The sequence below is a fragment of the Balaenoptera borealis genome, assembly GCF_965194805.1.
Source record: "Balaenoptera borealis genome assembly, chromosome: X".
NCBI lineage: Eukaryota > Metazoa > Chordata > Mammalia > Artiodactyla > Balaenopteridae > Balaenoptera > Balaenoptera borealis.
Genome location: NC_138881.1, coordinates 105,589,822 through 105,610,773, shown reverse-complemented (window position 1 = coordinate 105,610,773; position 20,952 = coordinate 105,589,822).

Sequence of the window (20,952 nt, the reverse complement as noted above, 5' to 3'; positions counted from 1 at the left end):
GACCCTGTAAACTTCTTGTAAGGTTGGTTTAGTATTGATGAACTCTTAGTTTTTGCTTGTCTGAGAAGCTCTTTATCGCTCCTTCAATTCTGAATGATAACCTTGCTGGGTAGGAGATTTTATGTTGTGGATTTTTTCCTCTTAGCACATGATAAATACATCATGCCACTCTCTTCTGCCCTGCAGAATTTCTGCTGAAAAATAAGCTGATAACCTTGTTGAGGTTTGCTTGTATGTAGACGCTTTGTTTTTCTCTTGCTGCCTTTAGAATTCTCTCTTTAACTTTTGCCATTTTAATTATGATATATCTTGGTGTGGGTCTCGTTGGAGTCATCTTGTTTGGAACTCTGTGCTTCCTAGACCTGAATATATGTTTCCTTCTTCAGGTTCTGAAAGTTTTCAGCCATAAGTTCATCAAATACATTTTATACCCTTTTGCCTCTCAATTCTCCTTCTGGGACCCCTATAATACAAATGTTAGTATGCTTGATGTTGTCCCAGAGGTTCAATAAACTATTCTCACTTTTTAAAAATTTATTTTACTTTTTGATGTTCTGGTTGTTTGATTTCCATTATTCTGTTTTCCAGATCACATATGTGTTCTTCCATATCACCTAATCTGCCGCTAATTCCCTCTATTTTTCATTTTAGTTATTGTAATCGTAAGCTCTGACTTTTTTATATTTTCCAGTTCTTTGTTAAAATTCTCAATGTGTTCATCTATATTTCCCCCAGTTCAGTCAGCATTCTTATTACTATTGTTTTGAACTCTTTATCAGGCATATTATTTATCTCTGTTTCAATAGGGCTTTTTTTCAGGTTTTTTTTTTTCTTTCATTTGAAACATATTCCTCCATCTTCTCATTTTGTTTAACTTACTCCCTCTCTCTCTCTCTTTCTCTCTCTTTCTCTCTCTGAAATTAGGTGAAACAATTACCTAACCCACACTTGAAGGGAAAAGACTTCTAAAATTCAATTTGTTGTAAGGTTACCTTCCTTATTTTTCAAGACTACAGGGACCCCTTGACACCAAGGAGTTATCTGCTTCTATGCTTCACTATGTGCACGATTGCCTTTGGGTGCTACTATGGAATATGGTTCTGGTCTATGCAGATTGTGGGACCTACCAAACTTTGTCCCATTCCCAATTTCCAGGAATCTCTCATCCCTCTTTTCCAGTTTATATCAGTTAGATTTTGCAGTATAACAAACCAGCCCAAAATTTAGTGGCTTAAAATAACAGCCATTTTATTTAGCTCCAGATTCTGTGGGTCAGCTGGGTAATTTTTCACATCTAAGATGTTTGTTTGTTTTTATCTTTGCTGAGCTCTATCACATGTCTACGATCAGCTAGTTGGTCAGCTAATTAGTGTTTGATCTAAAATGACCTCACTGACAAGCTGTTGATCAGAGTACACCATATTTTTTTCAATGCCATTTCTTCATCCTCCAGAAGTTTAGTTCAGGATTCTTCACAGTAATGTTAAAACATACCTCCATCATATGTAATTTTCTGCTTATTTGGCAGTAAGAAAGCCAGCACTAATGCAACAGTACTTTTCAACTTTCTGCTTATGTCATGGTTTCTAGCTCACTACTGGCTCATAGAAGGCACACGGCCATCACACACTCAAGGGGTTGGGAAATAGCTGCACCATTTAACTTAGGAGCTGCAACTTTTGCATATGTTATTGCAGTTGACCACAGAGTCATCAATGGCAATCCTTCTTTCTTCATCAGTGAAATTGTGTAAGAAAAATCTATTTTAAACATTTAAACAGATGAGGCCAAGAAGATGGGGCTCACTCTCTCCTTGGCTCCCAATAAAGGGTAGCTCTCATAACTCCCTGGGATGGGCAAGAAGCCAGCATTTCTAATCCCTTAAAACTCCAAGCTGAAAATGCTAAATTCCTGGTGGGTGCAGCTGAGAGGTCAGGGGCTCCCTTCATTCAATCAGCCCTTACCATAGGACAGAGTACTCCATGTGTGGCAGGCTGAGAATACTGGGGCCCCAATCTCCCTTGATCCATCTCACTTGTAAGGCAGAAGTTCCTGGCCAGGAGAGGCAAGCCAAAAAGACCAGAAACTACCACTCATACCAGTGCCCGGAGTAGTGGTTCAGAGATTTTGCTCAGAGAGGCATTCCATATGAAAAGAGAGCTCTGAAGCTCTATCTAAAGGAGAAATTCAAACCTAAGGGCATTCTCAAAAACAATAGCTTCTCCTGATTAGGAGCAACAAGCCAAAAGTAGGCCAACTAGTTCACCAGAAAGACTAGGGGAAGAGACAACCAAGAAGAGCCCATCTGGATAAGAAAAAACTTCAAAGACTGGCCTTAAAACCTACACCTGTACAAAGTTAGTTGTACTGGATCACTGAGAAATTTATGTCCTAGAACATTGTCAAATATAATAGAGAAATCAGATAGTAATTAGTGGAGCCTAATAGGTGTAGTGTAATATCAAATGAAGTAGATTGCTTAAAAGAGAGATCAGAGAAAGAGACAGAAATTCGTGATAAAATCACTATCATACCAGTGTGCCTGTGCACCCCCTCCCAAGGAGCAAAACCAAAGGCACTACACTATGGGTAAATAGACTTCACTAAAGTAACAGTTGAATCAGGAAATATATAAACAAACAATGACAAAAACAAGCCCTGGAAATGGGGGAGAGAAATCAGTACTCAGCTTTACTGCAATGTATTACCAAAAATGTCTAGTTTTCAAACAAAAATATAGGAGACATCCGTAGAAACAGGACAGTGTAACTCATACGCAGGAAAAAAAAAACCAAACAGGTAATAAAAACTGCCTGTGTAGGGTGCCATATATCAGATTTAACAATCAAAAACTTCATAGTAACCTTTATAAATATGTTCAAACACCTAAAGGAAACCATGCTTAAAGAAGTAAAGGAAGGGGGGGTCTGGGCAAGATGGCGGAAGAGTAAGACGTGGAGATCACCTTCCTTCCCACAGATACAGTAGAAATACATCTACACGTGGAACTGCTCCTACAGAACACCCACTGAACGCTGGCAGAAGACGTCAGACCTCCCAAAAGGCAAGAAAATCCCCACGTACTTGGGTAGGGCAAAAGAAAAAAGAAATAACAGAGACAAAAGAATAGGGACGGGACCTGCACCAGTGGGAGGGAGCTGTGAAGGAGGAAAGGTTTCCACACACTAGGAAGCCCCTTCGCGGGCGGAGACGGCAGGAGGCGGAGGGGGGAGCTTCGGAGCCATGGAGGACAGCGCAGCCACAGGGGTGCGGAGGGCAAAATGGAGAGATTCCCGCACAGAGGCTCGGCGCCGAGCAGCACTCACCAGCCCCAGAGGCTTGTCTGCTCACCCGCCGGGGCGGGCGGGGCTGGGAGCTGAGGCTCAGGCTTCGGAGGTCAGATCCCAGGGAGAGGACTGGGGTTAGCGGCGTGAACACAGCCTGAAGGGGTTGGCGCACCACAGCTAGCCGGGAGGGAGTCCGGGAAAAAGTCTGCAGGTGCCGGAGAGGCAAGAGACTTTTTCTTGCCCCTTTGTTTCACGGCACGCAAGGAGAGGGGATTCAGAGCTCCGCCTAAATGAGCTCCAGAGACGGGCGCGAGCCGCGGCTATCAGCGCGGACCCCAGAGACGGGCATGAGACGCTAAGGCTGCTGCTGCCACCACCAAGAAGCCTGTGTGCGAGCACAGGTCACTCTCCACACCGCCCCTCCCAGGAGCCTGTGCAGCCCGCGACGGCCAGGGTCCCGTGATCCAGGGACAACTTCCCCGGGAGAAGGCACGGCGCGCCTCAGGCTGCTGCAATGTCACGCCGGCCTCTGCCGCCGCAGGCTCGCCCCACATCCGTACCCCTCCCTCCCCCCGGCATGAGTGAGCCAGAGCCCCCGAAGCAGCTGCTCCTTTAACCCCGTCCTGTCTGGGTGGGGAACAGACGCCCTCAGGCGACCTACATGCAGAGGCGGGTCGAAATCCAGAGCTGAACCCCGGGAGGTGTACGAACAAAGAAGAGAAAGGGAAATCTCTCCCAGCAGCCTCAGAAGCAGAGGATTAAAGCTCCACAAACAATTTGATGTACCTGCATCTGTTGAATACCTGAATAGAAAACGAATCATCCCAAATTCAGGAGGTGGACTTTGGGAGCAGGATATATTAATTTTTCCCCTTTTCCTTTTTTTGTGAGTGTATGTGTGTATGCTTCTGGGTGAGATTTTGTCTGTATAGCTTTGCTTTCACCATTAGTCCTAGGGTTAGGTCCGTCCGTTTTTGTTTTTTTTTTTTTTTTACTTAAAAAAATTTTTTTTCCTAATAAATGTTATCTTAATAATTTTTTCCTTATTTTCTATTTTTAAAAAATTAAAAAAAAATTTTAATAAGTTTTTGCATATTTTTTATTTTAAAAAATTAAAAAAAAATTTCTTAATAAATTTTTTTCTTAATAATTTTTTTCCTTATTTTTTGTTATAAAAAATTAATAAATCTATTTTTAAAAATTAAAAAAAATTTTTCTTAATAAATTTATTCTTAATACTTTTTTTCTTATTTTTTATTATAATAGCTTTATTTTGTTTTATTTTATCCTCTTTCTTTCTTTCTATTCTTTCTCCCTTTTATTCTGAGCCGTGTGGATGAAAGGCTCTTGGTGCTCCAGCCAGGCATCAGGGCTGTGCCTCTGAGGTGGGACAGGCAACTTCAGGACACTGGTCCACAAGAGACCTCCCAGCTCCACGTAATACCAAACGGCGAAAATCTCTCAGAGATCTCCATCTCAACATCAAGACCCAGCTTCACTCAACGACCAGCAAGCTACAGTGCTGGACACCCTATGCCAAACAACTAGCAAGACAGGAACACAGCCCCATCCATTAGCAGAGAGGCTGCCTAAAATCATAATAAGGCCACAGACACCCCAAAACACACCACCAGACGTGGACGTGCCCACCAGAAAGACAAGATCCAACCTCATCCACCAGAACACAGGCACTAGTCCCCTCCACCAGGAAGCCTACACAACCCACTGAACCAACCTTAGCCACTGGGGACAGATACCAAAAACAACGGGAACTACGAACCTGCAGCCTGTGAAAAGGAGACCCCAAACACAGTAAGATAAGCAAAATGAGAAGACAAAAAAACACACAGCAGGTGAAGGAGCAGGGTCAAAACACACCAGACCTAACAAATGAAGAGGAAATAGGCAGTCTACCTGAAAAAGAATTGAGAATAACGATAGTAAAGATGACCCAAAATCTTGGAAATAGAATAGACAAAATGCAAGAAACATTTAACAAGGACATAGAAGAACTAAAGAGGAACCAAACAATGATGAAAAACACAATAAATGAAATTAAAAATACTCTAGATGGGATCAATAGGAGAATAACTGAGGCAGAACGGATAAGTGACCTGGAAGATAAAATAGTGGAAATAACTACTGCAGAGCAGAATAAAGAAAAAAGAATGAAAAGAACTGAGGACAGTCTCAGAGACCTCTGGGAAAACATTAAATGCACCAACATTCGAATTATAGGGGTCCCAGAAGAAGAAGAGAAAAAGAAAGGGACTGAGAAAATATTTGAAGAGATTATAGTTGAAAACTTCCCTAATATGGGAAAGGAAATAGTTAATCAAGTCCTGGAAGCACAGAGACTCCCATACAGGATAAATCCAAGGAGAAACACGCCAAGACACATATTAATCAAACTATCAAAAATTAAATATAAAGAAAACATATTAAAAGCAGCAAGGGAAAAACAACAAATAACACACAAGGGAATCCCCATAAGGTTAACAGCTGATCTTTCAGCAGAAACTCTGCAAGCCAGAAGGGAGTGGCAGGATATACTTAAAGTGATGAAGGAGAAAAACCTACAACCAAGATTACTCTACCCAGCAAGGATCTCATTCAGATTTGATGGAGAAATTAAAACCTTTACAGACAAGCAAAAGCTGAGAGAGTTCAGCACCACCAAACCAGCTCTACAAAAAATGCTAAAGGAACTTCTCTAGGCAAGAAACACAAGAGAAGGAAAACACCTACAATAACAAACCCAAAATATTTAAGAAAATGGGAATAGGAACATACATATCAATAATTACCTTAAATGTAAATGGATTAAATGCTCCCACCAAAAGACACAGACTGGCTGAATGGATACAAAAATAAGACCCATATATATGCTGTCTACAAGAGACCCACTTCAGACCTAGAGACACATACAGCCTGAAAGTGAGGGGATGGAAAAAGATATTCCATGCAAATGGAAATCAAAAGAAAGCTGGAGTAGCAATTCTCATATCAGACAAAATAGACTTTAAAATAAAGACTATTACAAGAGACAAAGAAGGACACTATATAATGATCAAGGGATCGATCCAAGAGGAAGGTATAACAATTGTAAATATTTATGCACCCAACATAGGAGCACCTCAATACATAAGGCAAATACTAACAGCCATAAAAGGGGAAATCGACAGTAACACAATCATAGTAGGGGACTTTAACACCCCACTTTCACCAATGGACAGGTCATCCAAAATGAAAATAAATAAGGAAACACAGCTTTAAGTGATACACTAAACAAGATGGACTTAGTTGATATTTATAGGACACTCCACCCAAAACAACAGAATACACATTTTTCTCAAGTGCTCATGGAACATTCTCCAGGATAGATCATATCTTGGGTCACAAATCAACCCTTGATAAATTTAAGAAAATTGAAATCGTATCAAGTATCTCTTCCAACCACAACACTATGAGACTAGATATCAATGACAGGAAAAGATCTGTAAAAAATACAAACACATGGAGGCTACACAATACACTACTTAATAACGAAGTGATGACTGAAGAAATCAAAGGGGAAATCAAAAAATACCTAGAAACAAATGACAATGGAGACACGATGACCCAAAACCTATGGGATGCAGCAAAAGCAGTTCTAAGAGGGAAGTTTATAGCAATACAAGCCTACCTCAAGAAACAGGAAACATCTCGAATAAACAACCTAATCTTGCACCTAAAGCAATTAGAGAAAGAAGAACAAAAAAACCCCAAAGTTAGCAGAAGGAAAGAAATTATAAAGATCAGGTCAGAAATAAATGAAAAAGAAATGAAGGAAACAATAGCAAAAATCAATGAAACTAAAAGCTGGTTCTTCGAGAAGATAAACAAAATTGATAAACCTTTAGCCAGACTCATCAAGAGAAAAAGGGAGAAGACTCAAATCAATAGAATTAGAAATGAAAAAGGAGAAGTAACCACTGACACTGCAGAAATACAAACGATCATGAGAGATTACTACAAGCAACTCTATGCCAATAAAATGGACAACCTGGAAGAAATGGACAGATGCTTAGAAATGCACAACCTGCCGAGACTGAACCAGGAAGAAATAGAAAATATGAACAGACCAATCACAAGCACTGAAATTGAAACTGTGATTAAAAATCTTCCAACAAACAAAAGCCCAGGACCAGATGGCTTCACAGGTGAATTCTATCAAACATTTAGAGAAGAGCTAACACCTATCCTTCTCAAACTCTTCCAAAATATTGCAGAGGGAGGAACACTCCCAAACTCATTCTACGAGGCCACCATCACCCTGATACCAAAACCAGACAAAGATGTCACAAAGAAAGAAAACTACAGGCCAATATCACTGATGAACATAGATGCAAAAATCCTCAACAAAATACTAGCAAACAGAATCCAACAGCACATTAAAAGGATTATACACCATTATCAAGTGGGTTTTATTCCAGGAATGCAAGGATTCTTCAATATATTCAAATCAATCAACGTGATACACCATATTAACAAACTGAAGGAGAAAAACCATATGATCATCTCAATAGATGCAGAGAAAGCTTTCAACAAAATTCAACACCCATTTATGATAAAAGCCCTGCAGAAAGTAGGCATAGAGGGAACTTTCCTCAACATAATAAAGGCCATATATGACAAACCCACAGCCAACATCATCCTCAATGGTGAAAAACTGAAACCATTTCCACTAAGATCAGGAACAAGACAAGGTTGCCCAGTCTCACCACTATTATTCAACATAGTTTTGGAAGTGTTAGCCACAGCAATCAGAGAAGAAAAAGAAATAAAATGAATCCAAATCAGAAAAGAAGAAGTAAAGCTGTCACTGTTTGCAGATGACATGATACTATATATAGAGAATCCTAAAGATGCTACCAGAAAACTACTAGAACTAATCAATGAATTTGGTAAAGCAGCAGGATACAACATTATTGCACAGAAATCTCTTGCATTCCTATATACTAATGATGAAAAATCTGAAAGTGAAATTAAGAAAACACTCCCGTTTACCATTGCAACAAAAAGAATAAAATATCTAGGAATAAATCTACCTAAGGAGACAAAACACCTGTATGCAGAAAATTATAGGACACTGATGAAAGAAATTAAAGATGATACAAATAGATGGAGAGATATACCATGTTCTTGGATTGGAAGAATCAACATTGTGAAAATGACTCTACTACCCAAAGCAATCTACAGATTCAATGCAATCCCTATCAAACTACCAGTGGCATTTTTCACAGAATTAGAACAAAAAACTTCACAATTTGTATGGAAACACAAAAGACCGCGAATAGCCAAAGCAATCTTGAGAACGAAAAATGGAGCTGGAGGAATCAGACTCCCTGACTTCAGACTATATTACCAAGCTACAGTAATCAAGACAGTATGGTACTGGCACAAAAACAGAAATATAGATCAATGGAACAGGATAGAAAGCCCAGAGATAAACCCATGCACATATGGTCACCTTATCTTTGATAAAGGAGGCAAGCATACACAGTGGAGAAAAGACAGCCTCTTCAATAAGTGGTGCTGGGAAAACTGGACAGGTACATGTAAAAGTATGAAATTAGAACACTCCCTGACACCATACACAAAAGTAAACTCAAAATGGATTAAAGACCTAAGTGTAAGGCCAGACACTATCAAACTCTTAGAGGAAAACATAGGCAGAACACTCTGTGACATAAATCACAGCAAGATCCTTTTTGACCCAGCTCCTAGGGAAATGGAAATAAAAATACAAATAAACAAATGGGACCTAATGAAACTTAAAAGCTTTGCACAGCAAAGGAAACCATAAACAAGACAAAAAGACAACCCTCAGAATGAGAGAAAATATTTGCAAATGAAGCAACTGACAAAGGATTAATCTCCAAGATTTACAAGCAGCTCATGCAGCTCAATAACAAAAAACCAAACAACCCAATCCAAAAATGGGCAGAAGACCTAAATAGACATTTCTCCAAAGAAGATATACAGATGGCCAACAGACACATAAAAGAATGCTCAACATCCTTAATCATTAGAGAAATGCAAATCAAAACTACAATGAGGTATCATCTCACACCGGTCAGAATGGCCATCATCAAAAAATCTAGAAACAATAAATGCTGGAGAGGGTGTGGAGAAAAGGGAACACTCTTGCACTGTTGGTGGGAATGTAAATTGATACAGCCACTATGGAGAATAGTACGGAGGTTCCTTATAAAAATAAAAATAGAACTACCATACGACCCAGCAATCCCACTACTGGGCATATACCCTGAGAAAACCATAATTCAAAAAGACTCATGTACCAATATGTTCATTGCAGCTCTATTTACAATAGCCAGGACATGGAAGCAACCTAAGTGTCCATCATCGGATGAATGGATAAAGAAGATGTGGCACATATATACAATGGAATATTACTCAGCCATAAAAAGAAATGAAATGGAGGTGTTTGTAATGAGGTGGATGGAGTTAGAGTCTGTCATACAGAGTGAAGTAAGTCAGAAAGAGAAAAACAAATACAGTATGCTAACACATATATATGCAATCTAAGGGGGAAAAAAAAGGCAATGAAGAACCTAGTGGCAAGACGGGAATAAAGACACAGACCTACTAGAGAATGGACTTGAGGATATGGGGAGGGGGTGGGGTGAGATGTGACAGGGTGAGAGAGTGTCATGGACATATATACACTACCAAATGTAAAATAGATAGCTAGTGGGAAGCAGTCGCATAGCCCAGGGAGATCAGCTCGGTGCTTTGTGACCACCTAGAGGCGTGGGATGGGGAGGGTGGGAGGGAGGGAGATGCAAGAGGGAAGAGATATGGGAACATATGTATATGTATAACTGATTCACTTTGTTATAAAGCAGAAACTAACACACCATTGTAAAGCAATTATACTTCAATAAAGATGTTTAAAAAAAAAAGAAGTAAAGAAGGTATGAAGAAACTGTCTTATCAAAAAGAGAATATCAATAAAGAGTTACAAATTATAAATAATACCAAATAGTAATTCAGGAGTTGTAAAGTACAGTAACTGAAATAGAAAATTCATTAGCGATGCTCAATGGTAGATTTGAACTATCATAAGAATCATCAGACTTAAAGCTATAATAATAGAGATTAACAATCCAAAAAACAAAGGGAAAATATAATGAGGAAAAATGATCAGAGGTTCAGAGAAATGAGGGACACCTGAAGTGCAACAAGATGTGTGTAATGGGAATACCAGAAGGAGAGGGATACAAGAAAGTAGCAGGAAAAATATTCAAAGAAGTAATTGCTGAAAACTTCCCAAAAATGCTGAAAACTTCTTTGCAGAAATTGTCAAGTTGATCCTAAAAATTATATGGAAATTCAAGGGACCGAGAAAAGCAAAAATCATATTTTAAAAAGAAAGAATAGAGTTCACACTTCCTGATTTCCAAACTAATTACACTGCAACAGTAAACAAGAGAGCATGGTACTGGTATAAGGATAGTAATATAGATAATTGGAAAATAGTTGAGAATTGAGAAATAAATTCTTACTATTATAGTCATAGATTTTCATCAAGGTTGCCAAAAGAATTTAATGTGGAAAGAATAGTCTTTCAACAAATGGTATTGGGGTAATTGAAAGTCCATATGCAAAAGAATGAAGTTGGGTCCCTAGCTAACATCATATGTAGAAATTAATTCAAAATGTATCAAAGACCAAAATGTAAGAGCTAACAATGTAAAACTCTTAGAAGATAACAGAGGGGTACATTTCTGTGGCCTTGGATTTGGCAATGGTTTCTGATATATGACACCAAAAACACAAATAACAAAGAAAAAAGATATACAAATCTGACTTAAAAACGTTTGTGCACTAAAGGACACTATTAAGAAAGTGAAAAGACAACCCACAGAGTGAAATGAAATATTTTCAAAGCACGTGTCTGATAAGGGTTTAGTATCTAGACTATATGGAGTACTTTTACATCTCAACAATAAAGGCAAATAATCCAATATTAAAACACAGGCAAAAGATCTGAATAAACTTTTCTCCAAAAAAGACATACAAATGGAGAATGAGTACATCAAAAGATGCTCAACATCATTAGTCATTAGGGAAATGTAAATGAAAACCAAAGTAAGATACCATTGTTTACCAACTAAGATGGCTATCATAAAAAGATGGACAATAATAATTGTTGGTGAGGATGTGAAGAAATTGGAATTTTATATATTGCTGAAAGGAATGTAAAATAGTGCAGCCACTGTGGAAATTGTTTTGGCAGTTCCTCAAATAAAATATAGAATTATCAAATGACCCAGAAATTCTACTACTAGGTATATACCCAAGAGTAATAAAAATACACGTCCTCACAAAAATATGTATAGGAATATTCATAGCAGCATTATTCATAATAACCAAAAAATGGAAATCATTTAAAAGTCCATCAACTGATGAATGGATAAGCAAAATGCTTTATTTCAATACAATGGGACATTTTTCAGCCAGATAGAGGAATGACGTACTCTTACATGCTATGGCTGAACCTACATTCTTAATTAAATAAGCCAGACACAAAAGGGCACACATTGTATGGTTTCACTTATATGAAATGTCCAAAATAAGCAAACCCATAGCGACAGAAATTAGATTAGTGGTTGTAAGGGGATGGGTGGAGGCGGCAGCTGGGAGTGATGGCTAACAGGTAAGGGGTTTCTTTTTGCGGAGGTGAAAATATTCTGGAATTAAATAGTGGTGATGGTTGCACAACCTTGTAAATATACTGAAAACCACTGAATCGAACACTTTAAAATGGTAAACATTATATGATGGGAATTATATCTCAATACAAATTGCAAAAATCCAGACTCCCTCAGGTAACAATTTATTTTATATCAAGGTAGAAAAAATTATGTGATTTTAGTTTAGTTTGCTTAATAGACATTGAGCAAAGGGAGAGTAATTTGCTGCAATAAATCAAGGGGGAAAGTTGTCTGAAGATCCTTTTCCAATAGACTGTTTTCTTTAAAATAGACTTTCCCTAACCATAGTTTTGTTTTTAAGGTCTATGACACATTTATTTTTTATAATGAGTAATTATTTCCCATCTCAACAATAATATGATTACAGGGCTTTCATGAAATCTTTCTATACTTCATCATTATTATTATGTTTTTAAAATGTCAGGCTTTTTAAAAGAATAGTGGTTTTTAATAACTTTACCATTTATTTGGGAATAATGAATCTAATAAGATGGGTCATTCTCTGAATATGTAAACATGGTTATCTTCATATTCATTTTCACACTCCTTTTCAAATGAAAGAATTATTCCCTGATCAGTTTAATTACTATATTTCAATCTTGAGAGAATATTATCCATTTTCCATTCAGATCAGAACTGAGTTGTTCAATTTATATGCAGAAAATAACTAGGTTCTGAATATTCTGGAGAATGCGCCAGAGCAAATATTAGGAAGCACATCAGATTTCCAATCTCTTTCCATTTGTCTCCACTCTGAAGGAAGAACTTCCAGATATAAATAGCCTGTAGACTTATGATATCAGTCATTTAATTTTGAACTCTATAGACTTAGTGGGTATTTCTTTGTACAATAGGAGGGGCATGTGGTTTCCATCATTTTATTTTGTACTGTAACTTACAAAAGAAAAAAGAGTAATCTATGTCAAAATACCTGAACTTCAAAATTGTCAAGGTAACGGAATACATGGAACAAATGAGGAATTGTGAGAGATTGGAGATTAAGCTCAAGATGGAATCCTGAAATACAAAAATTTAAAACCTTAGAGTTTAGTTGAAACTTTAGTAAAATTGAAGTAAGTTCTACAGCTTATTAATCAAATTGTACCAATGTTAATTATTTGGTTTTGATAATTTTACTATTGCTATGTAAGATCTTCATCTTAGAAGATCTAAGTTGGGTGATGGAAATATAGGACTTCTGTATGATTTTATCACTTTTCCATAAACCTAAAATTCTTTCAAAATAAAAAGGAAAACAGCAGCAGCAACAACAGGAACAACTAAAACCTCTGAAAGTTCAAAGTTTAGAATCAGAGATTGATTGACCCAAAATTACTTTAGGAATTAACTTACTACATTTAAGCTAATTCCACTCTAATAATGCAAGATGGATGATATTTTTTAAAAGTATATTCACATCATATTGTTCCCCTTAACCATACCTACCAAAAAATGCATAATACTTGTGTCTACGACTGATACTAATCACAGAACTGATCAAAACAGTTAGGCCATAGTCCAATGATGTAATTCACTGTTAACAGGCACACATTCGTCTCAGAAACAAAAGAATCCCCCTTCTTCCCTTTGCCTAACTATTATGTTCTTTAATAAGCTTTATGTTTCCTCCTTTGTCTTTCTGTATCTCTCTCTCTCATTAATATAATTCAGTTATTTATTCTGGAACATTTTTCAGTAATAATAGAGAACAATCACCATTTGTTTCTTTTTATGACTTAACTAACCCATCATCTATTATATCTTCTCTTCCTTTTCCTTGTACTCTTCCTCATAATTATTACGGCTCTTGTTGTTCTTACAAGAATTGTTAAAACAAAATGTATGTACTAATATAACAGCTAATGGTATTGGGAACTAAGAATACAAAGTATATTTAGCAAATTCAAGCAGTTAAGTGGGAGACTGTGGGTAGTAAAAGCAATCTAAAAGATTCAGCTCAGTGTTAGGGATAAGGAAATGATAATTGAATTGGGCTTTTAGTGATTCTTTCATTTTGATATAAAATAATTTGTTAATGTCATTGAAAATTTTTAAATGAAATATTAACAATCAAAATCATAAGTAATCTAAACATTAATAATACACAAGAATCACGTTTAGTTAATTACAAAATTGTAAGGATGGTTCATCATTTTAATCATTAAGAAATATATGAACAAAGGTCATTACATTAACAAATTAAGTGAAGAAAGTGAAGAAAACCGTATGGGTATATTTTAAATACTGAAATGACATTTAATAGAATTCCAAGAGAATTCTGTATGACTCTTAATAAAATAGGACTAGTAACTATGACAAATACTATTTATGAAAAGCCAAAATCAAATATTATTTTAGTTGAAGAATACTGGAGCCAATTTCAATAAATTAGAAATAAGTCAATGAGATAAACTACCATGTTAACAAGACTTGTTTTAGAACTTCCCTGGTGGTGCAGTGGTTAAGAATCTGCCTGCCAATGCAGGGGACACGGGTTCGATCCCTGGTCCGGGAAGATACCACATGCTGTGGAGCAACTAAGCCCGTGTGCTACAACTACTGAGCCTGTGCTCTAGAGCCCGTGCCCCGCAACAAGAGAAGCCACCACAATGAGAAGACCACGCACCACAAGGAAGAGTAGCCCTGGGTCACCGCAACTAGAGAAAGCCCATGCCCAGCAACCAAGACCCAATGCAGCCAAAAATAAAAATATATAAATAAATAAATTTATTAAAAAAGACTTTAGTTTTATCCAATATAAGAGACTGAAATAATTAGCACAAATATTAGAAACCAATTAACATATTTTTCTTATTTTTGGTTGATTTAATTATTGATGTAGACAACCTAGGAAAGTCTACTTTTAAAAAACTTACCAAAGCAGATAACGTAATTTAGGAAGATTTCTGGGGACAGGATAAATAAAAAGCATAATGGGCGGAAATACTTGCAAATCATATATATTATAAGGTTTTAGTATCCAGAATATATAACAAATTCTACTAACTCAACAATAAAAAGTCTACAGTCCACTTCAAAAAGGGCATAGGATTTGAAAACACATTTCTCCAAAGAAGGTACATATAAATGGTAATTTAAAAAATGAACAGATGCTCAGCATCATTAGCCATCAGGGCAGTGCAAATGAAAATCACTATGTGATACAACTCCATACCCTCTAGGGTGGCAGATAAATAAGAGAGACAATACTAAGTGTTGATGAAGATATGCACCATATATCTTGCTGGTACAGCCTATATGAAAAAGAGTTTAGCATTTCCTCAAACATTTAAACATAGTGTTACCCTATGGCTCAGCAATTCTACTCCTAGGTATATACCCAAGAGAAATGAAAACAAATATCCACACAAAGACTCATACATGAGTGTTCACAGCAGAATTGATAATAATAGCCAAAAAGTGGAAACAACTCAAATATCCATCAACTGAACAGTAGATAAATAATGTGGGGTATATCCATAAAATGTAATACTATTCATCAATAAAAAGAAATAGCATACTGATATGTGTTGCAATATGGATGGACTTTGAAAATATTACGCTAAGTAAAAGAAGCCAGTTTCAAAGTACAACACATTATGTAATTCAATTTACATAAAATGTCCAAAATATGCAAATCCATAAAGACAGAAATTAGATTAGTAGTTGTCAAAGACTGAGGAGAGAGAGGAAATGGAAATGATTGCTAATGGGTATGTGCTTTCTTTTTGGGGTAATGATTTTTTTTTGTAATTAGTGGTTATGGTTGCATCTTTGTTAATATAGTAAAACCTCTGGATTTAATACTATAAAGGGGTAATTTTTATGGTATGTGAATATTATCTCAATAAGTCATTTAATTAAATTAAAAACAAATTTTATAGGCCAACATAAAAAATATCAGAACTAGTGGGAATGAATAGCATTTCCTGCATAGGGGTAGTTAATAGCATGAACACCTCAATTTATTGCAAATGAATACATAATTTTACTCATTCCAAATGTTTAGAATTGGATTAAATGATATAAAATTTTATATAGAATAGTAAAAATCATCAAATGCCTAGAATATTATATTAAAATTGATAGTGCAGTAGCAGTGATATAAGACCTTCTGTATCAAATAGTAAACTTACTCTAAAGTCAGGTGGATAAGAATGGACAAACAGATTAGTTGTAAAGCATAAGTGTCTAAATCTAATATATATTATAAATGTGACAAAGTTGGCATTTAATTCAGTTGACAAAGCATAATTTATTTAATAAATGGTGCTGGAAAAAATGATTTCATTTGAGAAAAAAGTCTACTACTTGACATAATCAAAAAATAAATTCCATATAAAGATCTAAATGTAACAAGTAAAATAATAGAAACATGTTGCAATAACAGGAAATATCCACATTACCATGGAGTGGGGAATATCTTCTTAATATAGACAGGAAAATAGAAGCCTTTAGAAAATGATTAGTAAATTCAATTACCTAATTGTTTGGCAAGGGATATCATAGACAAAATCAAGTAAATAACAGACTATGGGTAGTCTTTCAGATAAATCAAAGGAATCCCATTTAAATATGAATTTCAGATAAACAATCATTTAAAAATTATACTCATGTCCCAAATATTTTCTGAATTTTCTGACTATGGGTTAATGTGACTAATTAGCAAAAGATACTATGCTTAATGACGAAAAGGCTAATTATTAAATAGAAATATGTATAAAGGTTACAAACAGCCAATCCAGAGAAGAAGAAAATCGAAATGTAAATATACATATGAAAGGAGACTCAATCTCATCAGTGGTCAGAGAAATTCAAAGTAAAACAACAATGTACTTACTTTTTTTTACCCATCTGATGGTAAAATTAACAAGGATAATAATATCCAGTACTGGCAGAGATACGGGGAAAGGCATTCTCATTATTGACGCTGGGATTATGAAATGCTACAACTTTTTGAAAAAGCAATGTTGCAAAATCTATTACGATAAATATATGCATATTATTTGGCCTAATAATCACTCTTTTGAGAATCTCACCTACAGAAAGACAAAAAGCACTAATATGTATGTAGGCATGTATGCATGTGTGTGTGCACGCACGTGTGTGTGTGTGTGTGTGTGTGTGAGAGAGAGAGAGAGAATAGAGAAAATTAGCAGATGTAAGGGTGTGAATGAAGGTATATCAAATTTTTACCATTGGTTACTTCAGGAGGAAGGAATTAGAAAGTGAGAAATAAGAGGGTATTATACATGCACATGGAAATAAAATTTCAAAACTACAGAAGTGTATTAAATAAAAAGTTTTTAAAAATCCACCCCATTCTGACATTACCAGTCCCACTACTTAGGAGTTATTTCTTTTGCTTTTCTGGGGGTTATGTCAAAAACTCTAAATAATATGCTTATACTCCCATTCTTCAAATGAAAATTTAAAGAGTATTTAAATATAATGAATTGAGCTCAATTAATACTCTTTTTCTCCAGTCTTCCCAATATCTGTTAGATAGATTTTGTTTTTATAATTCTTCTGTTGATTATCTTTACAAAGCCTTACTTCTTAATTTATTGATTTTAAATTATAGCCATTGATTCCCCCACTAAGTCAGAGAAATATTGCAATCTTCTTCTTCCCCTTTACATCCTAACTTAACATGACCTTTTCTTTTTACATTGACAAGATTTATGATATAAACTTGCACTTCAAATATAATTAAAATTTCCAAATTTATAGGTTGTTTGTTCAAATTATGTAAATATGTATATTATACTTTTCAATATTAGAATTATGTGAATATTTTTCACTGTACGGCCAAGTGGTATGACTGGATCTACAGAAAAATGATATACTCTCTTAAAGGAAGACGCTTCAAGCATCAAAGTCAAATGCATTCTTCTATTTTACACTCCATTTAATGCTCAAAATCACGCCACATTTTAGTTTGCTTTGCTTTTGGATCGTTACATCCTTATAGAGCTTGTTTTTCCTAGCATACCGGGTCAGGAATTTTTTTTTCCCTTTTTGGCTGTTGACATAAGAAATGTATGTCTTATTTGCCTTATGACTAAGATCATCAACCTTCTTAAATCATACTATTCTAAGACCTCCTTATCCATGTTTTCAAAAAATTCTACTTAAAGTGAAAATGCTGAAAACCAGAACCAAAATTTCACAGTTATGAAAATAGTGGAAAGTAAAGGTTTTATTGAGAACTTGCCTGGAAAAAAAATAAAATTTACATTTCTTTAATCTTATATTTAATAACATTTGTTTTAATTAAAACTTTGCATTAATTTCTTAGAATAAACAATGAATGAAAGTATTAATTTTTACGGGGGTCTGGGAAGAAATTTTCCCAACTAAATTATAACATTCTACCATATTCCTCATTTTGCATTTAAACTTCACTGCATGAAAATAAAGGTCATTTTTGCAAAAATATTTGAAGGCTTCATTCATTTTCCAAAAGGATTTCCCTAATATTTTGATATTTAAATTATCTTCTTGTGAAACACCTACCATGTCATTATATTTATCAATGTTTTTCTTCTTTCAATTTTGAACTGATCTAATTTTACTAGATATTTATTTACCAATGGCTCTGCCATGTGATTCTTACTGTTTGCCAATAAAACTTTCATCATCTATGTGATATCAAATATTTTTGCAATTCATTTTACATTCAATTTGAATTTATTCTGTTGACTTTCTTTTTAATCAAATTTAAATTTCCCTTGCTTTCTGGCTATTCTTCTTATAGTCAACTGCTCTTATTTTATGAATGTGGGAACCTTTTGATTCAAGAATATTAATTACTATAATTTTTAAAAGTTATTTTCTTCCAGATTCCTGGTTTTTCCAGAGTTAGTTGTGCTTATTTTATGTTTCCAGTCTTTCTCAAATATCTGATGATGCTTGGTTTTCTATTCATACTTACAAATGAAGGACTAGGTGGATTAGAATAGGTCACTACCAAGCAATTCTTCTACCATTCTTAAGGTCTTCTTCCACAAGCCTTGTTCCTGAAAGTCAGATCTAACTTCAAACAAGTGGATTACATTTTAGTGCTTATGGCAGAAAACAGGCACACAGTCACTCTTCTGTATACCAAAATGAGGATGGGTCTTCTGTGAGGTATCAACTACCATAACAAGAGCACTAACCCCTTCCTGGTAGATCATTCATTTCTTTAGAAAATAGCATCTTGGCCAGTATAGGGGTGTTGCTGACCCCCACAGCCATTCTGCAGACTCTATCAGTTACAAAAAGGGACATCCATCAATAATTTTATATATATATAATAAATTATTTCAATAGCCAGGTCACGGAAGCAACCTAAATGCCCATCGACAGACGAATGGATAAAGAAGTTGTGGTACATATATACAATGGAATATTACTCAGCCATAAAAAGGAACGAAATTGAGTCATTGTTGAGACGTGGATGGATCTAGAGACTGTCATACAGAGTGAAGTAAGTCAGAAAGAGAAAAACAAATATCGTATATTAACGCATGTATGTGGAACCTAGAAAAATGGTACAGATGAACCGGTTTGCAGGACAGAAGTTGAGACACAGATGTAGAGAACAAACGTATGGACACCAAGGGGGGAAAACCACAGTGGGGTGGGGATGGTGGTGTGCTGAATTGGGTGATTGGGATTGACATGTATACACTGATGTGTATAAAACTGATGACTAATAAGAACCTGCAGTATAAAAAAACAAACAAACAAACAAAAACAACTAATACTAAACTTTCTTAAGGTTATTTGTATGGAAATATGTTAATATAAATGTTTCAGACATTACATGAAATTTCTAAAAATCTTATATGTTCTGGTATAATGTTATAAGTCATAATTCTAGTTATTACTTTAAAATGTATATCTCAGAAATAACTAAATTTCCTTGTCAATTGCATTATTATGAACTTTCATCAAATCTTTAACCGTGGTCATTTTTAAGTTTTTTGTCATTTACAGACAGTTCTGGGTGTACTCTGATGCTTTTGCAAAAATGTTCCTATAAAAGGGTTTCATCTTCAAGGAATTTATGGAAAAGACTCTGACAAGTACAGGGTTCTGGTAACTGACTAGACTGCTGAACTGAATGAATAAGCATTTTCAGAACTCTAATGAAAAACTGATGAACTCATAAAAGTGCTAAAAAAAGATCAAGATGAAAAAAATTAATTACATGGGACTGAGTGAACTGATGAGGATGATTATAATTTTTGTGACTTTCTGTTTGAATAAAAAAAAAAATCCTTCAAGGACTCAGAGGCGAAAAATATACAAATCAATTTTCACTGCAATGTAAAGGAGCTGTTACAGTGGAGGATTACTGGACTGAATGTCAATATTATGACACAGTATGAGTGTGTTTCGTGTTTGGTAATTGCAATCATTGTTGCTTTTGTTGTGGTCATCCATTTACAATGCTTGGTGTCAGTTTATTTATATCTTGTAAAAATAAAATACAGTGTGTGTGTGTGAAAAAAAACAAAAAAAAATTTATATTAATATAAATTTATATTTTTATTTGTATCAATTTATACAAATAAATACTATATATTTAATATATCAAAATATATATTATATATACTTCTTAATCACATACACAGACTACTGTGTTTATAAATCTGTTTATAAAATATTGATAAGCACCATATATTTCTTATTTTTTGATAGAAAACAAGTAGAAACAGAAACTTCATTATTTTTTCTGTGTACCACATGGAATCATCTTGCGCACCCCCTAGGATGAGCACACACAACCTTGGAGACCACTGCTATAGGTCATCAATCCTGTTGCTGTATAATTCTATTCCTATTCCACCTCTCTGGTGAAAGCACCTCTAACCTCTGCTGCAGCATTC